Raw genomic sequence first — 17727 nt, forward strand, 5'->3', positions numbered from 1 at the left:
TTCCCTGTTCATGGCATCTACAGCAATTATGCTCTCAACACTCAGCATTCATCCAGAAAGGTAGCATTTATTTTGTATCATTAATATGCACCACCTTCCTCAACATGATAAGAGTCAGATTATTATGATTCTATATAATCAATTCCTGGGTAAATAATGCCCATTCACTCCATAATTGCCCTAACTGCTTACTCAAAAGATTGATACATATTATCATGGCTGGAAACCAGTGCTGAAGCCAGCCGATCACTGAAAAGAATGCACAGTAATGTATAAAATTTACAACAGACTCAAATGCAAAAAGCAAGCAACAACAATCTGGAAAATGAAAATAGAAAAGCCCAAGCCAAGACTTGAAAGTAGTTACTATGCAGCGAAAGGTAACAGAGAAAAGATCTGAGATCAAATGCTGTGAAATCACTTACCACATTTGCTAGCCAGTGCTTGAACCATAGAATCATAGAATTGGAAGAGACCATAAGGGCCATCGAGTCCAACCCCCTGCCAAGCAGGAAACACCATCAGAGCACTCCTGACATATGGTTGTCAAGCCTCTGCTTAAAGACCTCCAAAGAAGGAGACTCCACCACACTCCTTGGCAGCAAATTCCACTGTCAAACAGCTCTTACCGTCGAACAGCTCTTACTGTCAGGAAGTTCTTCCTAATGTTTAGGTGGAATCTTCTTTCTTGTAGTTTGGATCCATTGCTCCGTGTCCGCTTCTCTGGAGCAGCAGAAAACAACCTTTCTCCCTCCTCTGTGTGACATCCTTTTATATATTTGAACATGGCTATCATATCACCCCTTAACCTCCTCTTCTCCAGGCTAAACATGCCCAGCTCCCTTAGCCGTTCCTCATAAGGCATCGTTTCCAGGCCTTTGACCATTTTGGTTGCCCTCCTCTGGACACGTTCCAGTTTGTCAGTGTCCTTCTTGAACTGTGGTGCCCAGAACTGGACACAGTACTCCAGGTGAGGTCTGACCAGAGCAGAATACAGTGGCACTATTACTTCCCTTGATCTAGATGCTATACTCCTATTGATGCAGCCCAGAATTTCATTGGCGTTTTTAGCTGCCGCATCACACTGTTGGCTCATGTCAAGTTTGTGGTCAACCAAGACTCCTAGATCCTTTTCACATGTACTGCTCTCAAGCCAGGTGTCACCCAATCCTTCAAAAAGCAGCCCAAATGTCCAAGTTATGACCATACACAAAAATCCACAGGAATAATGAAATTTGCACCAAGACTTAAAAGAGTAAAGCAAACCTAAAGGAAAAGTGTGCTCAACCAAGTGTGGCAAGGCGGTGTGAATGTTGTTACGATATAATTTATGACAAACTTTCTCCCTGTGTGTATAACTCCCAACTCTGCAAAGAAAATCTTCAGAATTCTACAAAATCAGAAATGGAATATAACTACAAGGGGTCATAGTACATTTGGTTAACAGGGTATTAAGATGTGATATTTTGTATTAGGAATCTCTCACCAAAATAGTTCAGTCTTCTATTTAAGCACTTGCCTGGTAATCACAGGCAACAACAAACTGCATGGTGTGTGAGCTGCTGGCATCCCTTTTCTGTGCCCAACAAACAAACCAAGCAGGCTGGCTGCCACTGAATGGAACCCCTCTTCTTCATGCCCTTTATCAAAATGTAGTGGGCTCCTGGAAGAGCACCAGGGTGTTATCCCTCCACTCCCAGCTAGTTAAAAGCGTCTCTATGGGGCTATTTACAAAGTTGTGACAGATAAAATGGTGATGTTATTAACCAGCTAATAGAAATTTCAAATGTTTTATACACAACCTCATAAGGAGGAAATACTGATGCTTCTAACAATCTATATATATTTGTCCACGCACCTCACGTCTGCCCCCAGAACTCTTCAGAAATGGTTATATGCCTGTAACTCTAATCAAATCTATCTCAGTTGAACCTTAAACATTCCTATCTTGATTATATTACCCCTCCAAACAAGCCTCTCAATCTTCCCATTCCTTGTTCACATGCAGATAAGGTTGGAAGCAAATCAACTTGTTCTTCTTTAATGCAGAGAGCCATATTCTTCCTCTACAGATGGAATAAAGCTCAACCATTTTCTCATTCCACAGTTGGAATAAAGTTCGAGAGATCATCTCTTCTTTATACTCTATTCACAAGTTGTGATGTTTCTAGCCGCTGCCACCCCAGGGTGGGGAGACCTTGGTGGGAAAGAACCATAGCGGGTGTAACACATGCTTTATATGTATGTAGATGCTTCCAGGTTCACGACTCTCTTTGTCCTGTCCTAGGGAAAATATAGAGCTTTATAGTTGTCCAAAACTCTTGACCAGGCTAGACCGTGAACAGAACAGAGGCCGGGGGAAGAAAAATATTGGCTAGGGTGAAGCCATCAAGCCTGCATCTGGTCAGAGTATAAAAACCGCTCTTGCCATACCCTCTCCAACTGCTGGTAAAGTTACGATTTTTACTGATTTTTAACCTTGCTTACTACCTAATATAAAAACTATGTACTTTCTCTTTATTCCTATTTTCCAACTACCAAAAAACTTGTGTGTTTCCCCTAAGAATAGAGATACATCTGTTGACAGTTATATGTTTCTCTGCCTTAGAGGACCTTGGTAGAACCTGAAATGTGCAGCTAGCCACTGGAATGTCCACTGCCCCCTCCCAGGTTCAATCTTCAGAGTGGCTTCAGATTTTTCTTCTATCGCCACCCCAACTTGGTTTACCATCTATTCTAGCCTGATGAAGAGTTCTAGAGAACTCTCACAAGAACACACTTGTGTACATTTTCTGTTGGCCTAATGAAGGTGTTGTTCTAAGGTAGATTTTAAAAAGTTTTCTTATAGGCCAACACAGTTCTCTTTACTTTTTGCATTCATGCTATACTTACATTGCAAGCAACCCACAGAATGCTTGTTATAGGGTGTCATATAAATAATGCTGTTTGACCATCTTTGAAAAGCAAGTTATGGACTATTTTTATAGTATTTTAATCAGGGTTTATTTCTGTTTCATAAACCATTATATGCTGGTGTACACACAAGCTTTTCAAGTCACAAGACATTGAAAATACAATTTTATATCAAGGTCACTAAATTCAGCCCATTATGACTACATGGTAAGACATGTATATTTGTATATATATTTGTATGTGTGTATATATATTTGGCAGTTAGCTCCCAAATCCCACTGACACCTATCCAGATAGTTTTCCTTTTTAATTATCCTATTTGTGGTAAAGTGATTCACAGATGTTCCTATACTGAGCTTGTTTTATGACACTGCAAAGGATTAGTTCAATGATGGGCTGAATCTATATTGGGGTGAAGATGAAACAAGAGTGGTTATTATTGCTGGACTGGTAGGTAGAGTAAGGATTTACAACAGCAGCATAAAAAGGAAGCTAGTTCACATAGTACAGACAAGCTGACTGAGTTTGCAGCAGTTTGGTGAGCATTAAAAGCATGGCCACCTAAGCAACATATTTAACAGTGAGAAGGGACCTGCAAAGCACACATGCCCCGCCCCCACAGCATATACTGGTGAATATAGATCTGTATCGACTCTTAGCTAAATCAAGAAAACCTCCTACCTGTATGTCAAGAGAGACGCTTGACCACAGCTAGCATATTGATTTGAGCTCAAAGAGTATGTTGCTCTTTGGGCTTTGCCACAGCTCTTGCCACTGTTAACTTTAGCTTAGACTGAAGAAAAGCTAAATGGGATGTTGTGTGCCTAATGGCAAACTGAGTTGCCATCCTGACAGCTAACGCAATGTCTTTAGTCCCAAAGTGTCCAGGAACCAAATTTAAAAATGCACATGACAGTCAACAAAATGAAGGGTCTCAATATGTATCAAAACATCACCCAGGGCCAGACCGCGAGGCTGTTTCATCTGGCTGCACATTCAGGTGAAACAGCAGCCACTCAAGTCCTTCTGCCAAGTCCTTTTCAGCTGATCAAGCCGCCCCCCCCAGGCCAGGTGGGGGCTTTGTTAAACTGCTCTGCTGGAGGGTGCAGGCAGCCATATGCCCCTCAGCAGAGAAGTATAAAGAAATCACCCACCCATGCCAAGGCGGCACCACCACCTGAGGCTGCTGCCACCTTAGCATAGGCGGGTGCCAATGTTTATCTCTCCCTTATTGGTCTCTACAGTCACAGCAAACACTAACTCTCAAATGATTTTACTTTAAACGCGCCCCCTCCCCCCATGTTGCACTCTTCCATTGTCTCTCCAGGCAGATGGATGCCAACAACAACAAAATTATAGCATTAACTTCCCTAAAACAAAGCTCAGAAGGCTATTTATGTTAATTACGAAAACAACAAGCTAGCTCATTACTGTAAAACAATTTTTAAAACATTTTAAAAATTGTAATGAATTGTAACTTAACAAGCAAGCAAGGTAAACAAACAATTCACTGAAGAAGCTTCCTTTAACTATTGTCTCTGGAACTGCAGGTCAGCCAACATTTGAAATCATCAAAGGAAAAACAGATATGTCTGTTGTTATATTTAACTAAAAGACTTGGTGTGACAGCTAGAGATGAGGACTGTGTGTCTGATGAAGTGTGCCCATCTCATACATCTTGCAATGACTGACGTAGCGTAGTAGCTAGAGCAGCAGTGGGGAACCTCTGGCCTGTGGGCTTAATTAGGCCAGGCATGGGATGCAGGTTGGCCAGCAAGGCCTTTCCCACAAAACTCGGCCACTTGGCTCACATCTGACCTCACAGGTGACATCACATGTGAAGAGGTACAGACGTGGCTACAAAGAAACAACGGGAGTTTAAAATGAGATCCAGATTATTCCTTTGCAAGCAAGGCTCCCTGTCAGCCCTAATCAGCTAATACTTGCTGACAGAGAGCCCCACTGGGATTGGCTGCACTATAGAATTCGTCATCAGGAACTCCCTAGAGCAGCCAAGAGGGCTGGAGGAAGTGCTCTGGATCCAAACTACTTCCTTTGCAGAGTTGGGTGAAACAACAGGGAAACCAACAGGGACTGGATTCAGGGACAGAAAATTGGGTGAAATGATATAGGGAATGCTATAGAAAAAGTACAAAATAGTTTGAAGGTGAAACAAGGGTAGCAGGCTGTAAGGACTACAACCAGATAATCATGTAAACAATGCTGAACACTTAAAAAGTGCTATACATATATTATACACAAGACTACTTGATACATCTCTTGGTCTTTGCTGGTATTTTCTGCAATAGACTAGATTTACACAGCTACCTCTTGGAAGGATGTGGAGGGAGAGGGAGGGAGAGAGAGAGAGAGAGAGAGAGAGAGAGAGAGAGAGAGAGAGTGCAGCTGCAAGGATGGCAAAGTTCGATAAATCCACTTGCAAATACCTCTCCCTCATCTGGCAAACACCTGTGCTTCCACCCAAAGCCCTGCTTGGCGGGCGAGCAGGGGAATACCTCTCCTTTTCTCCTTGGTTCTCCCAGGAGGAAAGTAAAAGGTACTTTTCCTCCTGAAACTTGGACTTCTATGTCTTTGCTTTTCCTAAAGCACAGCAGCACCTCACAGTTGCTTTCTGCGAAGTCTGACAGGAATGGAGAGAGACCACACTCCCTTTATTCTCTGTGAAGAAAACAAGGGACAGTGTTCCTTCTTCCAATTTTTACAGGAAACAGCAAGGAGATACTGCTGCTAGTGCAGCAGGGTGAAAAGCCCAACTCTTAGGAAAAGAAAATGTGGCTTTGCTCTGAGTTGAGGCTTTCACAAAAAAAACAAAATCTGGACCTCAACTGCTCTGTTACCTCTGGTGGGGACGACTGAGGAAAGGAAATAAAAGCCACCTTCTTCATTTGATGCACCCATGAGGAAAAGTGGTGGTTTCTCTCCCTTCCATTAGTCCCCCCCCCCCTTTCAGCTGTCTCTTTTGCAAAACCTCAACTCATGGTGAGAGGAAAAAATACCATCTTCTTTCTTCAATGGAGAATAGGGAAGAAAGGCTATATGGCTTCCTTTCTGCAAGTTGTGCTAAAGGAAACAAAATAATAATAAGAAAAGAAGCACCCTTCTTTTCTCCACTGAGAGAAGTTTCCCTCCCTAGCAGGCTTTTGGAGGAAGCACCAGCTGAATATTGCTGCAGCTTTTTGTAACCTGTGGGATGGAAGCTTCCTCTCCTCTCTCCATCACACCATTTACAGGAAAATAGTGGCAGTTTCCTGGCTGGGAAGACAAGTCCCATCTCAGCCCAATGATGCAATGGGAATGAATGTGGTAAGTTCCTGCATTTGTGTCTGTGTGTGTGCTCTGTACATGCAGTGGATCAAACTCATGTGTGGCTATTTTGGCCACGAGCATTGCTGACAAAAGGCTCTTATCTTTCAAGCCTTGGCTATTCCCTGCAGTCCCTATTGCTCATCCACTCATTCACCTCTCCCTCCCCCACTTGCCCATTCCTGCCTCCATTGGTACTATCCTCTTGGTGCAGACAGAAGTAGCACTGAGACTGTATCCCAGCTCCATCTGTTAGTAATTAAAACAAGGAAATTCATATGACGCTCCTCCTAGCTCAGATAAAAAGAGCTGCAACAATATGCCTGTGCATGGTGTTTCGTCAGGAAGGAAGGGCTGTGAGAGCTGTACCATTCTCACAGAAGAAAGATTTGTTCATCTCTTTTTTCCTCTTAAGGTAACCCAGAATGGAAATATCAACTCTTATCCCTCAAAGATTCCATAACTCAGCACAAACTTTCTATAAAGCAAAAGCAGTGGTGCCCAACATGTTGCATCACTTTACTAATTATGGAAATGTAACTTTTGTATGTATTAGTGATTCAAGGACATGCTCATAAAACATGCAGAAGTTGCTAACTATAAGTCAGACAAATTCCTACACATACTAATGCTGCCGGGCACTGATACAGTACTGTACTTTGCCTTCCATGCAGGGGATACTCCACACCATACTTGGATGGAAGCAACTTAGTCACAGTTCCCTACAACCTTTAAAGCTACAAATTGCAGTCCTCTATAGCAACTTCTTTATACAATACAAAAAAGGTCTACCAGTTGATTTATTATTATTATTTTTGGCTTTGAACTTAGAATTGCATTATTGCTCAGCTAATCAGAAGCAGGTAATTCAGGATCATTATCCATTACACAATAAAATGAAGAGTTATGTTTATTGTTACCAACATATGTTTCATTCCTACCAACCACTAGTTCACATATGTAGCACTTTCAATATTATCAGCTTTGTGAAACCTACTGAAACAGTTCAAATAAGGTAGACTTTATAGCTAATGAGTGATAGTCACAGAGTAGTCCACACATTCAAATAACTATTTCAGGTTACTTCTTAATTCAACTACATTTATACAAAAATAGGAATTTTAGAGTATACTGCACTTTCCACATATCAAGCCACCTTGATTCCTTGGGGGCACAATTCAGAACTGCACTCTTCTTTTGCCTAGTGATGGTTCATGCATGTGTATATAATTCAGACTAAAAAGATGAACTAACTCTAAGTTGTATTTAAGGTCCTTGATCTTTGATGGACCATTCACAAAGGGAAGTGGATCATGATGTTTCAGTCATCAAGTAAAAATATGCATGTGTAAACAATCCCCTTTTAGCTTTCAGCTTAGTCTCACAGTAGTCACATAGTCATTCCAGTATGACCAGTGCTCACTCTAAGGCAACCTTTATCACTTCTAGGCCACAAAGCAAGATATCCACATTTCTAACCATTTCCTAGACTAGTCAGAGGACCATTTCAATTTTCAAAATTTATCAGGCTGACTGCATCCTGCTTAAATGTTGAATCTGTACATCCGTCCCAAGTTTTACCCCACTAAGAAGTATCGCCTTTTAGCACTAGCAGTTTAGCCATTTATACAACTACTTGCTACATTGAATGCCTATTTTCAAGACTGTGAAGCCTTTAGCAGTCAAGTCTTAATACAGCATTAAAATGCTTAGAATAAATTTATGTAAGATGTTCATCCCGAACTTGACTGATATATTAATGTTATTTAAGTACCTACTGTCAATTTCTATTACTCTAGAGAACTATGACTACATAACACTGCAAGTGCTCAGTCTATACTGAAATATGTTACAGTTGCACTGATTGGAAACCTTCCATTTCAACCACGTTCAGGAAAATCCAAGAGTGGCCTCGTGGATTTTTCAGCAGAAGATTTTCCAATTCATACAATTACATTTTACCTCTTCTTCATGCACTATGTGACATCTAGCATATATGGCAAGCCAAAATGGCATTTTAGTACAGTGGTACCTCGGAGGTCGAACGGAATCCATTCCGGAAGTCCGTCCGACTTCCAAAACGTTTGGAAACCAAGACGCGGCTTCCGATTGGCTGCAAGAAGCTCCTGCAGCCAATTGGAAGCCACAGAAGCCCCATCGGATATTCAGCTTCCAAAGAACGTTCACAAACCGGAACACTCACTTCCGGGTTTGAGGTGTTTGGGAGCCAAAACGGACGAGTACCAAGGTGTTCAACAACCAAGGTACGACTGTACAGTCATAACTCGGGTTTAATGTGCTTTGGGTTGAGCGCATTCGAGTTGCGCTCCGCTGCAACCCGGAAGTAACAGAGCACGTTACTTCTGGTTTTCGCCGCTCGCGCATGCGCAGATGCTCAAAATGACGTCACCACATGCGCAGAAGCGGCAAAACGTGACACGCGCCATCGCGTCTTACGCTGCGTTCAGGATGCGGAAGGTGCTCCGGAATGGATCCCATTCGCATCCTGAGGTACCACTGTATATTCATTGGTATATGCCAATGAATTTAAATTAGGCAACAATGTAACATATTACTCCAGTAGAAAAAAATATTAATAAATATTGCTCAGCAGTAAAACACCTGTTTGGCAAAAAAGAGGCTACAATATATGCTACATTCCTCATTTTCTCCATTAGTAAGCTTTATTCCCCACCCCACCAATCCCAACTCTACCAGAAATCTCCCTGTCCGGATTAAGGCTGTGTTCCAGATAAAACAGTAGATAAAATCTTAGGATCACAGGACGCAGCTTCATACAGCGTCAGACCACAGTGTCCATATAGCAAAGTATTGGCTACAATGACTGGCAGTGACCTAGGTCTGATCTGAACGTACCTAGGACTTTTTGAAGTCTCTGATTCCCCTTAAAGGTTTCCAAATACTACGGCAATCCTACATGCCATTGTCATGTGTGAACCAGCTCCAAGGTAATTCACATCATAAGAAAATTAACACAACCTACTTCCAACTTGGTAAATACGTTACAGCAAGGCATTTAAGTACCAATGTCCTCTAGAGATGCAAAGTATTTGGACATTTTGAAGCCATGGGGGAAAGTGTTTCCCTTTTGATGTGCTGTGGGGGGATGAATGTTTTGGAGAAAATTGAAATACATGCAATACTTCCTTCCTTGTCAAACCTAAACTAATTTTACTCATTTAGCAACATAAAATGCATTTTTTACAACTTAGTACATAAAATTGTACTATTTAGTATATTTATTAACTTTATAGCACAACCCTTTGTATATTAACTTCACTGTGGAGCAAGTTCCACTTTGTTTAGTAGTGCTTATTCCAGTTAAGCATGCATAGGACTGAAGCCTCAAAAGTATAAACGTGTTAATTTTGAATAAGCAAATTATGAATACTTCTTGTAGACGGCAACACACCATACATTACCCACATAAATGTAGAATTCAGTAAAATATTTCATGTGAGTTTTTAATCAGTGTTCCCCAAAATATCAGTCCTCAGGGGGCAAAACATATTTCCCCGCATTTTTCATGTATAGTTTCTCCTGAGATAACTGTTCTTAAAAAAGAAAAGAAGATGGGGGTTGTGAACTTGCTTTATTTAAGTTGTTTATCACCTCAAGCCAAAGCCTCTAGGTGACATACAATAAAACACAATCCATACAACTATTAATGAATAGAGAAACATTTAATCTCAGCAACAGCAATTTCAACCCCAGCACAATTCTATTAAAAATCTGAGTTTTGTAGGAACTCTTCCCTATAAGTTGAAAACAATTATCATCAGATTAAGCAAGGCAAAAGTAAATTCTGATAAAATACTGAACTGTTTAAAAAATGATTAAAATGTCTGGGAGAAGGGAAAGTCTTCTCCTAGTGCCAAATCGACATTAAAATAGGTGCTACATGAGCCTCCTTAGGAAGAACGTTCTTCAAATTTGGGGGGAGGGTCAAAACGGTCCTCTCTCGTTTCCCCCCTCTATATTCAGATGAAACAAGTTCTGCCATTCCAACCACCTTCTTCTTGTAAAACAAGATCTCATTTCCAATGAGCGTTTTCAGTTTAAAACCTTTAAAATGAACCTCCTAACATTACAAGTGTCCTATGTTTCCATGTTGGTTGTGGGCGAGGGGGTTTTCTTTTTCCAACTCTAGCATGGATATTTGGACTATTAGTGTATGAGCAGATTAGTAAGGGAAAAAAAGAAGAAAAAAGCCCAAACAAAACTTGCAGCTAGCAACTTTTGTGAGTTTATTTACGATATGCACAAATGAAGGCTGTTACCCAATAAAAGACATATCAGCTGACTGGCTGATCACACAAGTTTTGTTCAATTAATGAAACCAGAAGAATTAAACATATGAAGAAAAGCTATTCTAAAGAAAAGTACACATTACAAAGCAGTGGGTGTCATAGTAGGTATCATCTTAAAAGAGGCATTCTTCTGTACCAAGGCACACATTTCCGTTAACCCAACAATGGAGCAATACAGCAGGATAAACAGGCACATAAGGAAGCTACTGCTCATCAACTCAGCCCTGGCCCAGAGGTCCGTCATCTCTTTGCTACCAGAAAGACCAGAAGATCATGCAAACACAACATAAACAAACAGTCCTTCAGGAAACAACTGGAAATAAACCACCAGCTTAAATTATGATAGCAATGATATCTTTCCATGCTCCATTAACAAAACATCCAAATATACTTGTTTAAACAACTCCAGTGGCAGAGCTGGAAAAGATATCCGCCAAAACTGGAACTATAGCCTGACAGTCCATTTTATGTCATTTTCCCACCTAAACGTTTTCCAGCCCTTATAAAAGTTTTAACAGCAAGATTAGGGAGTAAAAGCTCCCTGCTGCCATGAGAATTCTCCAATTGCCCTGGAAAGGCACAACAAAAAAGTACCAACAAATCTACTGTTTACTCTTCGTGTAATATCCATTTCTCTTTTTAGGACAGAAGTTTGTGGAACATATACATGACTCAATAATATTCATTCAGGCAAGTTTCTTTTGCTTTTGTTCTCAGGTAAGACACAAAATATTTTCCCCAAGTTACTTCTCTGTCTAGAATTATATTCCATTGAAGTTTCTGCTGCAGCTGTTGCTTCTTCCTTTAATTTTAGCTTTAGGTTGAAGACTTTAGATCAGATGTGGGCATCCAATGTTGCTGAACTACAACTCCCATCATCCCTGGCCACTGGTCATGCTTGCTTGGGCTGATGGGAGTTGTAGTTCAGCAACATCTGGCAGGCCAAAGGTTCCCTACACCTCGCTTTAGGTTCTACCACACCCAGCCCACCACAGCCTCTTTGTCAAAAGTACTTTCACCTGTTGTTATTGATTGAACCAAATAATATACAGCCTTTTCTTATTCTCCGTTTCCCTCATTTTGGGGAGAGGTGTGGGCAAGGCTGTATACAGTGGTACGTCCGGTTGCGGACGGGATCCGTTCAGGAGGTCTGGCCAGATCCCGAGGTTTCTGCAACTGGAGAGACCACTTCTGTGCACGCACGCGCGGCAAAAACCCAGAAATATACTTCCGGGTTTGCCGATTACGTATCCCAAAGTTTACGTAACCAGAGGAATACGTAAGCGGAGGTACGACTGTAGCTTGCAAATATATCCAGAGATATAATTGGCTGGCACATGCCTGAGCCTGAAAAGTTAAGAGACGTGATCAAGCAGAAGGGGGAAGAGTAGGCAAGAGGAAGAAGCAAAGTACTGGGAACTGAAATGAGAATCAGGTCAGTGGTAGAAGGGGCAGCTGACATAATTTCCAATTTTGTCAACAGTTAGGCATACACAAATGATGGCCAAGTCAGACAAGCTTGAAATACTAGCAGCTGTCTTCTTCAATTTAGGGACAAATACTGATAACCTCAAATACCTATCCAGGTAAATCTGGTTGATCCAATGCAATACTATTTATATTCTTACAGTTAGCTCTATGAAGCAACTAACCAAGTCTAGTTTCCATATAATTCATTATCATATCTAGCACGTAAAATTTAAGTAAAAGAAAATCCTGGCACAAAAATTCAGCATGTTTTTTTCCACTAGTGCAAAAGCATTTCTGCCTACGTCAAGAAAGATAAACTTGGGCAACCTCTTTGCACAATCTAATGCCATAAAACAAGGGCTGATGTCAGACAAACATCTACAATAGGCTTTTATTCTGTAGTCACTGTCAAGTTGTACAGGTAGGTGACCATTTTGCGCAGGGGTTCCATTCCTGTTCCCCACACACATTGGAAGAGCACACATAAGACCAGACCAGACCATTTTGGGGCCACTTCCAGGTCAGCAGCAACAAGGATGTGTGTGATTGTGCGTCAATCAGACATGCATAAAATGGTTCCTGACTGTATGTATACATGTACTATGTCTTTAGATTCTGAAGCTCAACACCTGTTTGATAGTTTTTTAAAAAATGATTATTTGCATCTCAATCCCATGTGAAGTGCTACCATCTTTCCTTACACATAGCAACCTGATGCATGCAGATTGCAGCTGAAACTTTTAGAAATCAAAACAACATAATAATCTCTGTACACTTGCACACAAAATGGTTTTGCAAAAAATAAATGTTTTTGGGGTAAAAACATTCATTTCTTACTTCAACAAGAATTTGCTTTTTTTAAAACAGAAAAGTCTTTCGAATCTGCTTGTTGAAAAATATTCAGCACCTGCAAACTGTGTCATGCAAACATCATAAACTGTAAGCAAAGGTTTAAAAGTAAAAATCTAATAAAGCATACTGACCAAAAAGCAGAAATGTTTTAAGTACCAAGTATCTTCTTAAAAACAGCCCCCCCACTATGATTAGCTCTGAATTCTACCTTCAATAGCATCATTCACTGCAATGCAGAAACTATTTTAAACAGTGCTGAATATCACATAATCTATAATAATTTGGGTATCTATTAAAAACTTAATTTCTCAAGACCTGAACTGTCACAAAATTCTGAATTTATATAAACAGCCAAGAAAGAGACTTAGCCTGTAAATTTGGAGGGCATTCATTGCTGGATTCTCTACCAGCAGCAAGCCAAATTCCAGGAAAGTAGCTTCTAACCACAGGAAACCCACCCACACCAAGTATATGAAAAAGAATCTGTTATTAAAATTTTAGACACTGAAACTGAATTCAGGGGATTATGCTGCTAAAAAAAGATGTTTGTAATCAGTGCACTTCCTACTGCAACGGAACCACAGTTCGATGGAAGAACATGCTTTTTAGGCAGAAGGTCCCATGTTTCGGTCCCAAGCATCTCCAGCTACAGTCAGGTAGCAGGTAGTGAGAAGGATGTCGGTCTGAGAAGCTGGAGAGCCACTGCCAATCAGAGGAAACGCTGAGCTAAAAGAACAAACAGTCTGACCTGGTGTAAAGCACCTTACTACAAAGAAGTTATTGAAGAACTGCTCAAAGATTCTTATAATAGATAATTGCATCTCACAACAAATAGCCAAGCCACTTCCACCCTTCAGTTGTACTCCTTATGCTCCATTCCACGTAAGCTTAGAACCAAGGAGCTCCAACAAAATTATGTTGTATGCAGAATACGTTCTGATGTCTATATTGTAATCTAGACTTTTATAGAATGTCAGAAGATTTAAAACATTTAACCACTACATATTTCCCAAGTTTTATGTTTACTGAATCAAAAAGTGCTAGTAGCTAGGAGCTAATTAGCTTGTGTATACTTATAATAATAATAATAATTTTTTATTTATACCCCGCCCTCCCCAGCCAAGGCTGGGCTCAGAGCGGCTTACAAGCAATAATAAAAACAAGATGAATGATTACAACTTAAAAACAAAAATAAAATACAACATTAAAATAATGGAACATTAAAATATTAAAATGTAGCCTCATCGCAGGAGGAGAAGGAAAAGAAAAAAGAAAGAGAGGGAGGGAGGGAATCAAATTGGCTCCAAGCCAAAGGCCAGGCGGAACAACTCTGTCTTACAGGCCCTGCGGAAAGAAATCAGATCCTGCCGGGCCCTGGTCTCATGAGGCAGAGCGTTCCACCAGGCCGGAGCCAGAGTTGAAAAGGCCCTGGCTCTGGTTGAAGCCAATCTAACTTCCTTAGGGCCTGGGACCACTAGGGTGTTGTTATTTATGGACCTTGAGGCTCTCCGTGGGACATACCAGGAGAGGCGGTCCCGTAGGTACAAGGGTCCTAGGCCGTGAAGGGCTTTAAAGGTCAAAAGCAGCACCTTAAATCTGACCCTGTACTCCACCAGGAGCCAGTGTAGCTTGAAAAGCACTGGGTGAATATGCTCCCATGGCAGGGACCCCGTGAGGAGTCTCGCTGCAGCATTCTGTACCCGCTGGAGTTTCTGGGACAGCTTCAAGGGCAGCCCCGCGTAGAGCGAATTACAGTAGTCAAGGAACATCTTTAAGAGGTTTATTACATTTAAGGCTTTGGAATGTATTCTCAGAAAAAACATGTGTTGTATTTTGGTTCTGCGCTGCAGTATATCATGAAACAGATGTGTCTTGGTCTGCATGCAAGAAAAAAAAAATCTGCAAAATATGGAATTAGGGTAAATGGCCACAACAAACTGGACCAAATATGATCTCTACATAAAAAGCTACTGTATGGGTGGTGTCCAAAGCCATCTTTCAGGGGAAGAAGAAAGTAATCTTTCTGCAGGCTGGGGGAAACTCTCTAGCAAATTTAATGTGACATTAGGGATGCAGGACAGGAATACCTGAAATCTGCCACCTGTCCCCATTCCATTGGGATGCCCTTCGTCACCAGATGGACAATATTGGATACCACAAGGCTGCAATCCTAATGTACCTGTTAGAAATCTTCACTGATGTGCTAGTGGTAATGATCTGTGAGTAGACTTGGATAGTATCAGGATGCAGGCCTATGTAACCTAGGCAGTTACTGAAGTTTCCCTAGTGCATTTCACTAGTAGATACAGTCGTACCTTGGAAGCCAAATGGAATCTGTTCTGGAAGTCCGTTCAACTTCCAAAACGTTCGACTTCCAAGGTATGGCTTCCGATTGGCTGCTGGAAGCTCCTACAGCCAATCAGAAGCCGCGGAAGTCCCACTGGACATTTGACTTCCAAAAGAACGTTCGCAAACCGGAGCACTCACTTCCGGGTTTGCGGCCTTCGGGAGCCAAAACGTTCAACTGCTAAAGTATTCATCAACCAAGGTACGACGGTATTTATTTTTGAAACAAAAACTGTTATGAAATATCAGAGCAGTATGGTACAACTAACTATTTTGAAATCAACATAGTAAATGGTGTCTTATCTGCTTATGACTTTGGCCTTCTCTACATATGGAAAGAAAGCTGGGCTCATTCATACAGATCCAACAATAGCCTACTAATTCTGAGCAGCACTGTTACATATAGGAACATGCATAAACCTGAGTTCTGAAATAAAGACTAGTGCAATTCATACATTTTCTAGCCACATTAGCCACTCTTTGGAACAGCAGCCCACAAACTGGACCAAGCTAACAAAATAGCTAACAAAAATTTTCACTCATCAACAATGAGTTGATGGGAGAAGTCTTGACTGTGACCTAACCTGAGATTCATAAGATTTCAAAGGCGATCCCAAATCCAACTCCCATCTCCAAGCTGGGTAGAAGGGAAGGGGCGTGTCCCTGTCATACTGTATCTTGGACAGATTAAGGAGTGCAAGATGTCCCACTGCTTTCCAAGTCTTGGAGGCTGAGCATGAGATCAGAGAGAGCTCCTGGCCTTTTCCGGACTCCAGAAAAAGGAGATGGGGCAATCACCAAACTATAAAAAAGTGGTACCTCATCTGTGCCTGAGCACAGGTGATCTGCAACTGAAGCCATTACTATAAGGCAGGGCCTATGTGAAGCCCTTACTTCTATAGCACAGCATTACTATCTAAGAGGTCAGCCTGTGCAATAAAATATTGCTCTGGCTCATGCATCTTTGTCTGAAAATTAGAATATCTTCCAAGGATTCAGAAGTACAATACCTCTCAAATAAACAACATGTCGCAGAAAGCAGCTTGTGCGATCAGACAGCTAGGACACATGCACATGCATGTGCATAATTTACTTGCTTGCTATGGACAACATTTGTGTGTCAGTAACAAATGTGGTTTCCACATAAAGTATAGATCGACCAAGCGGAAAACCTGATCCTGGGTTTCCACATTCAAAAAGACCTGATCCTACTACAGCATATCGTCAAGTGGAGCTGAAAGTGCAAACTTCATAAAAGACAAAAACTACTTAGGAGCCACACTTCTACAACCTCTATTTTTCCTTCAAAAACTTCAAACTCTGCACTGGCTTATTGCAAAAATATATCCATATACAGCTACTGCCAGAGGCCCACAAATTATGGATAGCCTTAGTAGCTGACCAAAATCTATGCTTGCCACCTTTCCCCGAAGAATAAGAGGCAGGTGGTTGCAGAACATCTAAGGCTCAGCATAAGGATGGAGGCAAGTCACCCATTTCTCTCCAGTGCCAAGCCAAAGAGAAGGGTGATAATTGTCCTGACTTTCAGAGCATTCAAAAAGCAGCAAACTCTCAGTGGTTTTCAAGTTTTTTCAAGGCTCAGCTTATCATAAGAGGAAGGACCAAGTATTTCCAGAGCCGAGTTCACACCATGCCACATTCAACTTTTTAACTGTTGATCGTTGGAAATCTTGATTGGATGTTGCTTCCCAGTAATCATACATGCCATTAAAAAAACATAATCACCACACTTGATTTTCATGCGCTTTCTTATACAAACGTATGAAAAAGGTGATATTTCAGAAGTTTCAAATCTTGTAACTTAGCAAACATTTTAAGGTAAAATAAAACAAATAAATCAGCAGATTATCCCCTTCAAATAGTAAAAATAGATTGGGACTTTCTTTTATTACCTTGCTTCTGTATTTAGAAAAGTGTAATATATTAAATTTTCCATGCCCCAGCACCATACTTAGAAGCTGCAAAAAAAATTCTGTCAACATGCTTCAATAAAACAGTAATCAGCAACCAATATAAGCTCCTTGGATGCTTACAAAATAATATGTATTATGAAATTGAAAATATTTTTGTAACTGACTAGATTTGGTGGATTGGCTCAAATACACCCTCCCTTATAGAACAGAACCTTTGAATCCAACTGAATCTGAAAAACATTTCTAACGTATATCTAAAATAAGCTATAGTAGTGGACCTTAAAATAAGCTATTGGAATTGATTTTAAAACCACAGGTATTCTAGCCTTGTGTTATACAAGTACAATGCATTACCATTACATTTTATCATATCTGATATTCTTCAAGACCACGGTGAAGTTGAAAAAAAATCCTCACACCGAAGTAATTCAGTATGTATTAGTTTTTAAAGGTAATAAAAACCCTTCCTAGACTTACTATTTAAAGAAATCTTGCAGGATTTTTAAGAAGCTAGCAAGAATCCCAAATTCTTTTCTGTTGTTATCTCAAATTTCAAG

General features: G+C 40.7%; 1 protein-coding gene across 8 annotated transcripts in view; it reads right to left on the bottom strand.

Moving 5' to 3' along the window:
• The window catches only part of CHD7 (chromodomain helicase DNA binding protein 7), a 145186-nt gene that overhangs the window by 123984 nt on the left and 3475 nt on the right, over positions 1-17727 (bottom strand). The window lies entirely within an intron of this gene.

The sequence above is a fragment of the Podarcis pityusensis genome, assembly GCF_964106645.2.
Source record: "Podarcis pityusensis genome assembly, chromosome: 7".
Classification (NCBI taxonomy): Eukaryota; Metazoa; Chordata; class Lepidosauria; order Squamata; family Lacertidae; genus Podarcis; species Podarcis pityusensis.